This window comes from Ailuropoda melanoleuca, chromosome 2 (assembly GCF_002007445.2).
Source record: "Ailuropoda melanoleuca isolate Jingjing chromosome 2, ASM200744v2, whole genome shotgun sequence".
Classification (NCBI taxonomy): Eukaryota; Metazoa; Chordata; class Mammalia; order Carnivora; family Ursidae; genus Ailuropoda; species Ailuropoda melanoleuca.
Window position 1 is genome coordinate 115,733,391 of NC_048219.1, and position 9,580 is coordinate 115,742,970.

The 9,580-nt window shown below is 38.0% G+C and overlaps 1 long non-coding RNA gene across 1 annotated transcript in view; it reads right to left on the reverse strand.

The window, feature by feature from the left end:
- The window catches only part of LOC117801069, a 101,119-nt gene extending 91,757 nt beyond the window's left edge, over positions 1-9,362 (reverse strand). The window contains exons 1-2 of the long non-coding RNA XR_004623456.1: positions 9,221-9,362; positions 1,197-1,316 (exon numbers count right to left, since the gene is read on the reverse strand). This is a non-coding gene — a long non-coding RNA (uncharacterized LOC117801069). The remainder of the gene's footprint in view (positions 1-1,196; positions 1,317-9,220) is intronic.
- Between the last annotated feature and the right edge of the window lie 218 nt (positions 9,363-9,580).

Here is a 9,580-nt window from a genome sequence, read left to right on the forward strand (position 1 = left end):
GAGGGAATGAGTGGGGTGAGGGGCAGAGGGAGAAGCAGGCTCTCTACTGAGCAGGGAGCCCGACGCAGGGCTCGATGCTGGGACCCCGGCATCATGACCTGAGCCAAAGGCAGATGCTTAACCGACTGAGCCACCCAGGCACCCTGTATTGTTGTCTTGTTGTAAAGAGCTGTATTTCTGAAGCAGTAATGTCATCTTAGCTGTGGTCCATATATACAATGGAATATTACTCAGCTATCAGAAAGAACGAGTTCTCAACATTTGCTGCAACATGGACGGCACTGGAGGAGATAATGCTAAGTGAAATAAGTCAAGCAGAGAAAGACAATTATCATATGATTTCTCTCATCTATGGAACATAAGAACTAGGATGATCGGTAGGGGAAGAAAGGGATAAAGAAACGGGGGGTAATCAGAAGGGGGAATGAAACATGAGAGACTATGGACTATGAAAAACAAACTGAAGACTTCAGAGGGGAGGGGGTGGGGGAATGGGATAGACTGGTGATGGGTAGTAAGGAGGGCACGTATTGCATGGTGCACTGGGTGTTATACGCAACTAATGAAGCATCAAACTTTACATCGGAATCTGGGGATGTACTGTATGGTGATTAACATAATATAATAAAATAAAAAAAAAAGATGAAGCAGTAATGTCATCTTAAATCTATTTGCTAGATGTGGCTCTGTATGTCAGGAGCCATGTATGGGAAAGTCCTAGCTGGCGGAAGAGCGAGCTCCATAGACATGTAATTATAGAAGATTCAGTATTTGTTTGCTGGCTTGTTCTTTAATATGCTGTCCCACCGTCTGGAGATGCAGGTTCTATCTGTAATACCCTCAGGCCATGTTCACGTATACTCATACATGCGTGCTAAAGGATGTCCAAAGTGCCAACCCAACTTCTTAGTTTTAGATTATGCAGAGGGTAGGATAAAGGAATTGTGACGGTTAAATAAAACATTTCAATCTGCCACGGACAAATCAATTCCCATCCCTCTTCAAGGCAAGAATAAGTACGTACAGGTGAAGGAAAAGTTATGAGGCAGAATGCCAGGTCATTTTTTTAAAAAGCTCACTGGGTGTTATATGCAACTAATGAATCATCGAACCTTGCATCAGAAACCAGGGATGTACTGTATGGTGACTGATATAATGTAATAAAAAAAAAATTAAAAAAAAAAAAAGCTCCAAACCTTGTTTTGCAATGAAGGTGCTAGTTGAGCGCATTTGCCAGTGGTCCTCTCTCCCTCCCGCTCCGCACGTGACTTTCATACGTGGACCTGGTGAGTCCGCTTCTCTGTGACCAGCACAGCCTTAAAGAACGTGAAGACTGTTAGAAAGCAGGATTTAGCATCCCCATTTTAATAATAAATACAAACACACACTTACCCAGTACGGTTTACGCCTGCCTGCAACAAAAACAGCTGAACAGATTGTGATGAAATTCAGAGACTGACAGTCTGACAAAAAAATCCCTTTTTGTCTAAAATCTGGCTTCCATAGGTTTTTGCAAATCTAAATATTTGATTTTGCACTGGAAAAGGAGCCAGTCTTATGTACAATTTATAAAATAAATGTGTAGATACATGTTTAAAAATCTCCAAATTTTGTCAACACATACTGTCCAACTTTAAAGACTTTTCTCCCCCATTTTTTTCCCTATGACTTGGGTGTATTTTCCTCATGCCTTTTAAGGCTTTAACTATATTTATCTAATAAGAACTCTTGCAAACCAGTGTTTCAATAGTGATTTAACAGTAGTTTCAGTGTCAAATTGCCCTTTCCCCAGCAGGGAGTTTTAAGCCTTGCTGTATTATACTTCCAAGACACTCAGGAGCTGGAGTTGGGAGATATAATATTTTCTTTGAAGTTTGCCTTTCACTACACACTAGGATGCAAACAAGCTTCAGTTACTCAGCAGTCAAACAATTCCACCACACTGCGACCAGGGCTAAATATTGTACCAAATTTTCTAATTTTATCTTTGTGATACTTGCTACATGAGTTTAGGTAAAAGCAGACTAGAATCAATATAAAACTCCTTGTCTAAACAGGACATGTAGACCTTGAGACATTTCGTTTATCGCTTCAAAATTCCTTTACCAAGTCATAATTGCAATAAACATAACTTCATGAAAAACTTAGAGAGTTCTGACCAATTGACATATGTTAAAGGTACTCGTTACACCAGGATTTTATATGACTGGATTATATATGCATGGGAAGTTCCACGATAAGGCAGATACATTTTATCCCTACGCGCATGGCGATATTGCTTTTATGGCTTATGAATCGTAGCAATTCAGCTGCCTTGATGCTACTATTTCTAAAAGGGATTTCTTCATCATTTTAGATCCTAAAAATGAGAGCTTCTCCTTTTACAAGATTTCTGAAGTTTATGCCTGATTCCTTTCTTTCTTATTAATAGTACAGAGAGAGAGAAACAACAACAATAAACTGCCAAGGAGCCATCTCACCCACTAGAGAGAAGTAAAGTGTTGAAAAGCGTTCAACGACTCAATGAAAAGTATCACTAACTATTCCCCACAGGAAATGCAGGCAAATCGGAAGGGCCCGTAGAGTCAGACATGCCCACAGAGGCATCCTGCAGTTCTGAGGAGCTGAGGAGCTGGGGGAAATATTCTTTGTTTCATTACACAAATGTAACCATTTCAATATTGTCCTAAAAGTTGAATAAGAATTTTGATGCACTTTAACAGGAATTTACAGCAACATCTAGAGCCGTCTGTATTGTACAAAAGGGAAGACTGAGGGATTCCAGGAAGTTGTTTGGGGTCTTCTAGTGGGATCACTGGTGGTGCAATAGAGAAGGGAGAGGGATTTCGACTCATGAGAAGGTGACACTAGCAGGATGCCCTTGACAGCAGCCTTAGCTAGTAAGGACAGCCAGCTCTGCCGCAGGCACAAGGGTGAGTCCTAGCCTTCCTTGTTCTAGATATTTCTAACAGAGCATGGAAAAGAGGCCGAGGAAAGGTATACACTAAAATAGTAACTGGCAGTCATCTTGGGACCTAGAACTCTGAATAATTTTTTTCCTTCTGCATACTTATATTATTCTAACATCATAAAAATGAGCAGGTATGAATGATGTCATCAAAAAAAGTATACCAGAAGCAACCAAGATGTCCTCCAGTAAGTGAATAGATAAACTGTGGTATATCCAGACAATGGAGTATTATTCAGCGAGCGATCAAGCCATGAAAAGACGTGCAGGAAGTATCAGTGCATATTACTAAGACAGTAAAAAATCAGTGGTTGCCAGGGATTAAGAGAGAGGGGGGATGAATAAGCAGAGCACAGAGGATTTTTAGAGCAATGAAACTATATGATATTACATATGTTTGATACTCTATGACACTACAATCATGGATAGATGCCATTATACATTTGTCCAAACCCATTGAATGTGCAACACCAAGAGTGAACCCTAAGGTAAACTATGGACTTGGGCGATTATGATGTGTCAGGGTGGGTTTGTCAGTCGTAACAAATGTACTATTCTGGCGTACATCTGCGATTTTGGTGGGGGGGTATATGGGAACTCCCTGTACTTTCCTTTCAATTTTGCTAAGGACCTAAAACTACTCTAAAAAAATAATAATAAAATCTTTAAATATGAGAAAAAAACAATTAAAAGTCAGAATAAGAATCGCAAAATACCATGTGCTTTAGAGAAATTAGTTAAGTATCATCATGTCCTGTCTTGTATCCAGTAACTAAGCATACACCAAGTTGCTATCCTCTGCAATACTGTAAAAAGAAAAGGTCAACCAAATGTGGTTAAATAATGCAAGAGGGTGAAAAAGGTAAATGCGCAAAGTAGTCAACCACATGGCACTTGATGTATTTTCAGAAAAGTTTATGATTATAACAATAAGTATCACTTCAGCCATATTTGGAAGAATTACAAAAATGCACCCAAAACACCCTCCAGATTAAGTTTCACAGATGAAGTCATTGACCTGCATTGAGTTGAACACCAAACAAGGTGACCCTTCTTCTAAAGTAATGAATATTCTTCAAACGGCAAGGGAGCATGGGCTGCGGTTTGATGCTGATGACATTGAAAATTTAGGAGAACAGAAAGCCCATCATTTTTCATTTGTATGCAAATTTGTCTGTTCCAGAAATTAACCCCTGGACCCCATGTCAGTTTTCATCTCCAGGAATTTTCTTTGCCAGCACCACACGGTGTAGTCTTGTCGTTATCCTGAGGTCACCGGCTTCCCCAGTTTAAAAACAACCACCATCCCCAAAGTCACAATGGTGCTTTGTTTACCCTCATTACTCTTGGATAAAGAGCACTGGAAGGAAAGGCCTGTTGTAAAATGCACATCTCCAATGGCCCGTCCGGGTGCCAGAAGCATTGAAATGCAAACGGCCTCCTCCTTAGGCCGAACAGCACGGGTGGACCACAGCTCGCAGTCTTAAGGTGAACCCAGGACAATAGACCAATCCTATTACCCTGCTTTTCAGCCAGATCTTCAACTGTTGAAAAGTTCCTTTGTTATGTCCCACCTTAGACAAATGTCACCATCTACATGTGAAGGGGAGAGAGGCGATTGAGGTTTTTAATTGATGTGGATTTAATTATGCTAATTTAGACAGCTGTAAAGCATTTCACTCTAGCTGCATAATAGGAGGAACAAATACAGGTGCCCTTCGCTGTAGGGGCTTAATTTTTAACCTAGGTAGCTTTAAAAGAGAAAGGGAGTTCAAAAGCATGGGCAATTTAAGATTTGTAGAGGGAGGTCCGGCCTTCTCTGAAATACTTCGCAAGCTCTACAAGCCCCTAAGAGAGAGCAGAAAGAAACACTCATTCTCCAAACTTGTCTCTAATTAGAATAGACCATTTTAAATGATGGGTTTATCAAGAGATGATTTGAGATAACACTAAACTTGAATTTGGGCATTAAAAGTGACCTTTATTTCCATCTCTGGAAATAATCACACAATAAAAATGGTGATAAAAATTAGTAAGAATTTTTTAGAGTTTTTCTTTCTTTTTTTTTTCTTAAAGGAAGGGACATGTGATTTTCTTGAACTTTAATGACAAGGTGAGTCTAGCTAGCTGACTTCCGTGCTACGACTAGCAACATGGAGACGTGGTACGTGGCATCATCGGTGGGAACAGAGAATTCATTCAGACCTGAAATTGTTTTATAATATCGCTTTGGTATTTTGGGGGGAGGACGGGTTGGTGAGTAATGCAGCAAACCCCATTTAAGTTGTATTGAGTCTTAAAACAAGAATGACATGGCATCCTACGCACCCTACAGATGCTGGTGTGTTCACTGCTCTCGAAGGAGGCTTGATTTTAAGGGCAATACTGGGCAGCCCAGTATATGATAGCGTGAATGGAGAGAAAGAAGGAGTTGAAGATCTTTCTGCCTTTTTTTTTTTTTTTTCCCAGCTTTCTGGAGTAGGGAGGTCTGAAAATGCTTCAGCTCTTCTCTTCCCATTCACTTCTGGGTTACGCTTTCTTCAAGGCTCAGGCTGTCCCTGCCTACGCTGAGGGGCTCCTCCTCGGAGGCCTACTACATTTCTAGGGGACCATGAGCTTAGAAATGAATCATCTTCCTTTCTCCCAGCCATTTCCTTCTCAACCCTGTCAGGCTTCTCTTCTGTGCATTTCCCTTTGTCCTCTACTAATCAGAGATGCAATTAACTAGCAAAGAAAAGAAGCAGGGGCACCTGTCCTGTGCTCTACACAGAGCGTGGAGAGTGACCTTTCCAATCCTGCCCCACGTTTGGTGAAAACACACAGATTTGGGCTTGAATTTTGACTCTGGGTTTTAGTCATCCTTCAGATCTTGGATGAGTTATTTAATGTCACTAACTTAATAGATTTACCAAATGAAATAACATAACCATTCATAGTTCACACATTTGGTGGTGCTACTTGAGATATAAAAGTACCTAATATTCTGTCGAGCATCCACGAGCCGTAAATGATGTTTGTTCTTTTCCTCTTCCTATCACCCCAATGCTTCACACTTTCTCCATCCCAGCCCCCCTACCTTCTTGCTCTCATCATTTATCCAAAGCTCCGTTATTCATCCATCTTCTTTTCTCCACTCCTCCAAATTTACCCTTTAATCTTTTTTATTTCCTTCCCTTCTTCTGCCAACTTATTACATATTTATTTTTCTTTTTGTCATTTCTTACAAATTCTTTCAGTATCTTCCTCTCATCTTTTCCCCCTTTGGGAGTTACAACAAGAGTGGAGAAAGGAGGACGTTGTTAAAATGGGGATCTCAAAAGAGTGGAGAAAAAAATAATACTTAAGAACTCAGTGGATGAAATTCTGATGTTACTGTGCCTAAACGAATTCAAAATAGTGTGTGGCTGATCTAAATCTATACGAATTATTTTGTTCTATCTCTATGCTCTAAGCATAATCTAAAATATGGAAACCAGTTATGTAAAAACAGTATGAAAATGTTGCAACACAGATTAGTTGAGGATTCGATTGGAGCAGCCATATGATTCTGTTCTTAAAATGGTGTAGAATGGCAAGAATAATAAGCACGGGGGCAGTCCTTTGACAGTATTTCGATAAAATGCACTAGTAATAGTATAATAATAATAACAACAGGATTTTTGTTTCTAGCAACATGGCAAGCTGAAGTTAACATAAGTAAGTCTTTTTCTGCTAACTTGCGGGCATTCTGGATATGATATATGAAAAATATAATACATAGTTAAGTTTGAAAGAAAAAATACAATTGCTTCAGAAATACAGAAGAAATTTGTGGTCAGAGTGGTAAGCACAGATCTGACAACACAGTAAGTGTGGAAGATACTGGTTTAGGTAAGCAACAAGGATATATGTTTCCACTTACTACAGAGGAAGAAATAAATTCTCAGCAAATATTAGACCCCCAACGATGACTCTATGCAAGTGTGCATTCATGCTGAGTAATTTGAAAATCTCAAATAAAGAATATACTGTAAAAAGAAGGAGAAGGAGAAGAAAATCCCAAACCTAGGAAGGTTTGGACACTGAACCAGCCTGGGGGGGTTCAAGAATCTTAAAGTGAAGAAAAGTGCACTATTACCAAAATGACAAGCCACAGATGGAAACAAGTTTCTGTAGGGAGAATCAGGAGACACAACAGAAAGATTAGTACCCTTGATACTTTAATGTAATAAAATAATCTATAAGAATCTACAAAATAGAATGATAAAATAGATTAAAGAAGGAATAGCTATAACATGAAAGAGCAAAATATAATTTTTAAAAAGGGAAAGGCAAATTTGAAAACTAGCCAAAGAAAACTTTGAGAGATTGAGAAATACGTTCATTAAAATGAAAATCCTCAATGGATGAGCTACTCAGTAGCTAAAGAACTATTGCCTAAACCAGAAGACATGTCCAAGGAAATTATCTCCAATTAGTACAGAAGAAAGGAGAACAAATGCAATTTTTTTTTAATGCTATGAGACATGAAGGAAAGAATGAAATGGTCACACACATATCTAATAAGAATTACAGAGGGATGAAATAAATAAAAATAAATCCATATCTAGGTACAATGCAATAGAATAAATAATGCTAAACTTAAAAATACATATATATTAAAAGCAACTAGAAAGAAAACTCAGATTACCTAAAGAACAACGATTAGGCTGAAGCAGACTTTTCATCAATAAAAATAGAACCAGTAGAAAATAGAATAATAGACCCAAAAGTGTGATGGGGAAAACACCTGTCAATTTAAAACTTCATGCTCAAATCAACTATAATTGAAGATAAAGAATATGACAAAGAGATTTTTTTAATAAAAACTGATAGAGTTGACAGTTTTCAGTTTCCTTACTGAAAGAACCACTAAAGGATGTACTTCAATAAGAAGAACATTGAACCAGAAGAGAAGAAGGAAGAGATACAAACCACAGTAATCAAATAATTTAGTAATATGTGCATAAATCTAAACAAATATTGCAGTAAAAATATAATGACTTAGTTTAGGAGATGAAACAAAGAGGAAGTGAAATAATATATTGATGGTGGAAGAGTGTAGTGGTGGGAAATTAAATATGTCAAATGTCAAATGTGCTTGTTTAAAAAAAAAGTCAAAGAATAGAAATAGAAAATATGACTCCCATTTAATAAAAAAAATTGCAACTAATCTAACTAGGAATAGAAAAATTACAAAGTGAACCATCATAAATAGAAATCATAAATGCAATTTAAAATCATAGAAATTCCAAATATTTCATGAATCACAGTAAAGGTGTATGGAATTAGGGCGAGCCCTTCTTGAAGCTTCATTAGCTTACATCATGTTTCTATACCTCTTAAGGAAGTCTCAGAAATAATAATTTGGGGAATTCCTCTTGGAGAAGAGAGGATTCTCAATGTGGAGAACAACTAAAATGAAGAGATAGAATTCAGTGCAGCCACAATTACTGATTTCCCTTGGGACAAATTATGTAACAACAAAAGGCAGACAAATGAAAAACAATGGTATGATAAACATTGGACCAAATAAAAAAAATGTGTGATTTTTTTCTAGAGGTGCCACTAATTTTATGATCTTAGATAGTTGATTTATCCCTTGTATTTTTCTATTTCATCATGGATAAAATGAGGGATTTAGAGTGTTTGTTCATCAAATAAAAAGGCCATAATACTTTGAGGTAATAAGAGAAGTGAGGGCAAGAGGTAGTCTAGGGTGTCCTTCCTCATACCCTCCCCTCCCCTCACTTACACAACTACACTTAACTAATGTTAGTATGCCTACTAATCAGAAAAAGTTTTGTTTTCAAAGGAGTCTGTGGCAAGCACCATCAACTGACTCTCCAAGAGCCATCCTTTCCATTCCTCTTTCAAAAAAGAATACCAATTTGGGTCAGATTGGCAATATACACATTTCAATACTTTTCTGATACCCTTTGCTAAAAACCAAATTCAACTGAGTAAAAGTAAAAACTCAATACTTTTCTGATGCCCTTTGCTAAGAACCAAATTCAACTGGGTAAACTCAACTTATTGGCTTTATTCAATGATTCATGAATCAGGCAACAACCCATCTAGCAAATAGAAAGAATCTCTTATGAGCTGTACAAAATGGAATACTCTTATGGGCAGAAGGAGGCAGGATAAAAAAAAGTTATTAGCAAAGAGTAGATTATTTCAGAGAAGGCTGCCTTTCCATGGTGGGTAGAAGGAGTCTATCAAGCAGATTACCTCACTGCTGCTGACCATGTAATTCCAGATCTGACAGGTTAAAAGCTTTGGTTTTCTTGATGTGTAGACATGTAGTGGCCATCTTGAAGCCATAAGACAACATAGCTGAGGAAAGAAGCAAAGGAAGTGTATTGAAATCTGTCCAGATATTGTTCGATTGATCCAAGGCCTGCAGTTACCTTCCTCCAGACATTTTGTTGAGGAAGATAAAGAAACCTCTCTTGTTTAAGCCAAGTTTTCAGCTTTCTGTAACTTCCAGCTGAACACATTCTTAACTGATAAAGAATGATCTATTAAGGTTTGATTGTGTGTGTGCAGAGCCATTGGTGATGAGTCCTAAAACTAGACGAATTAAAATAC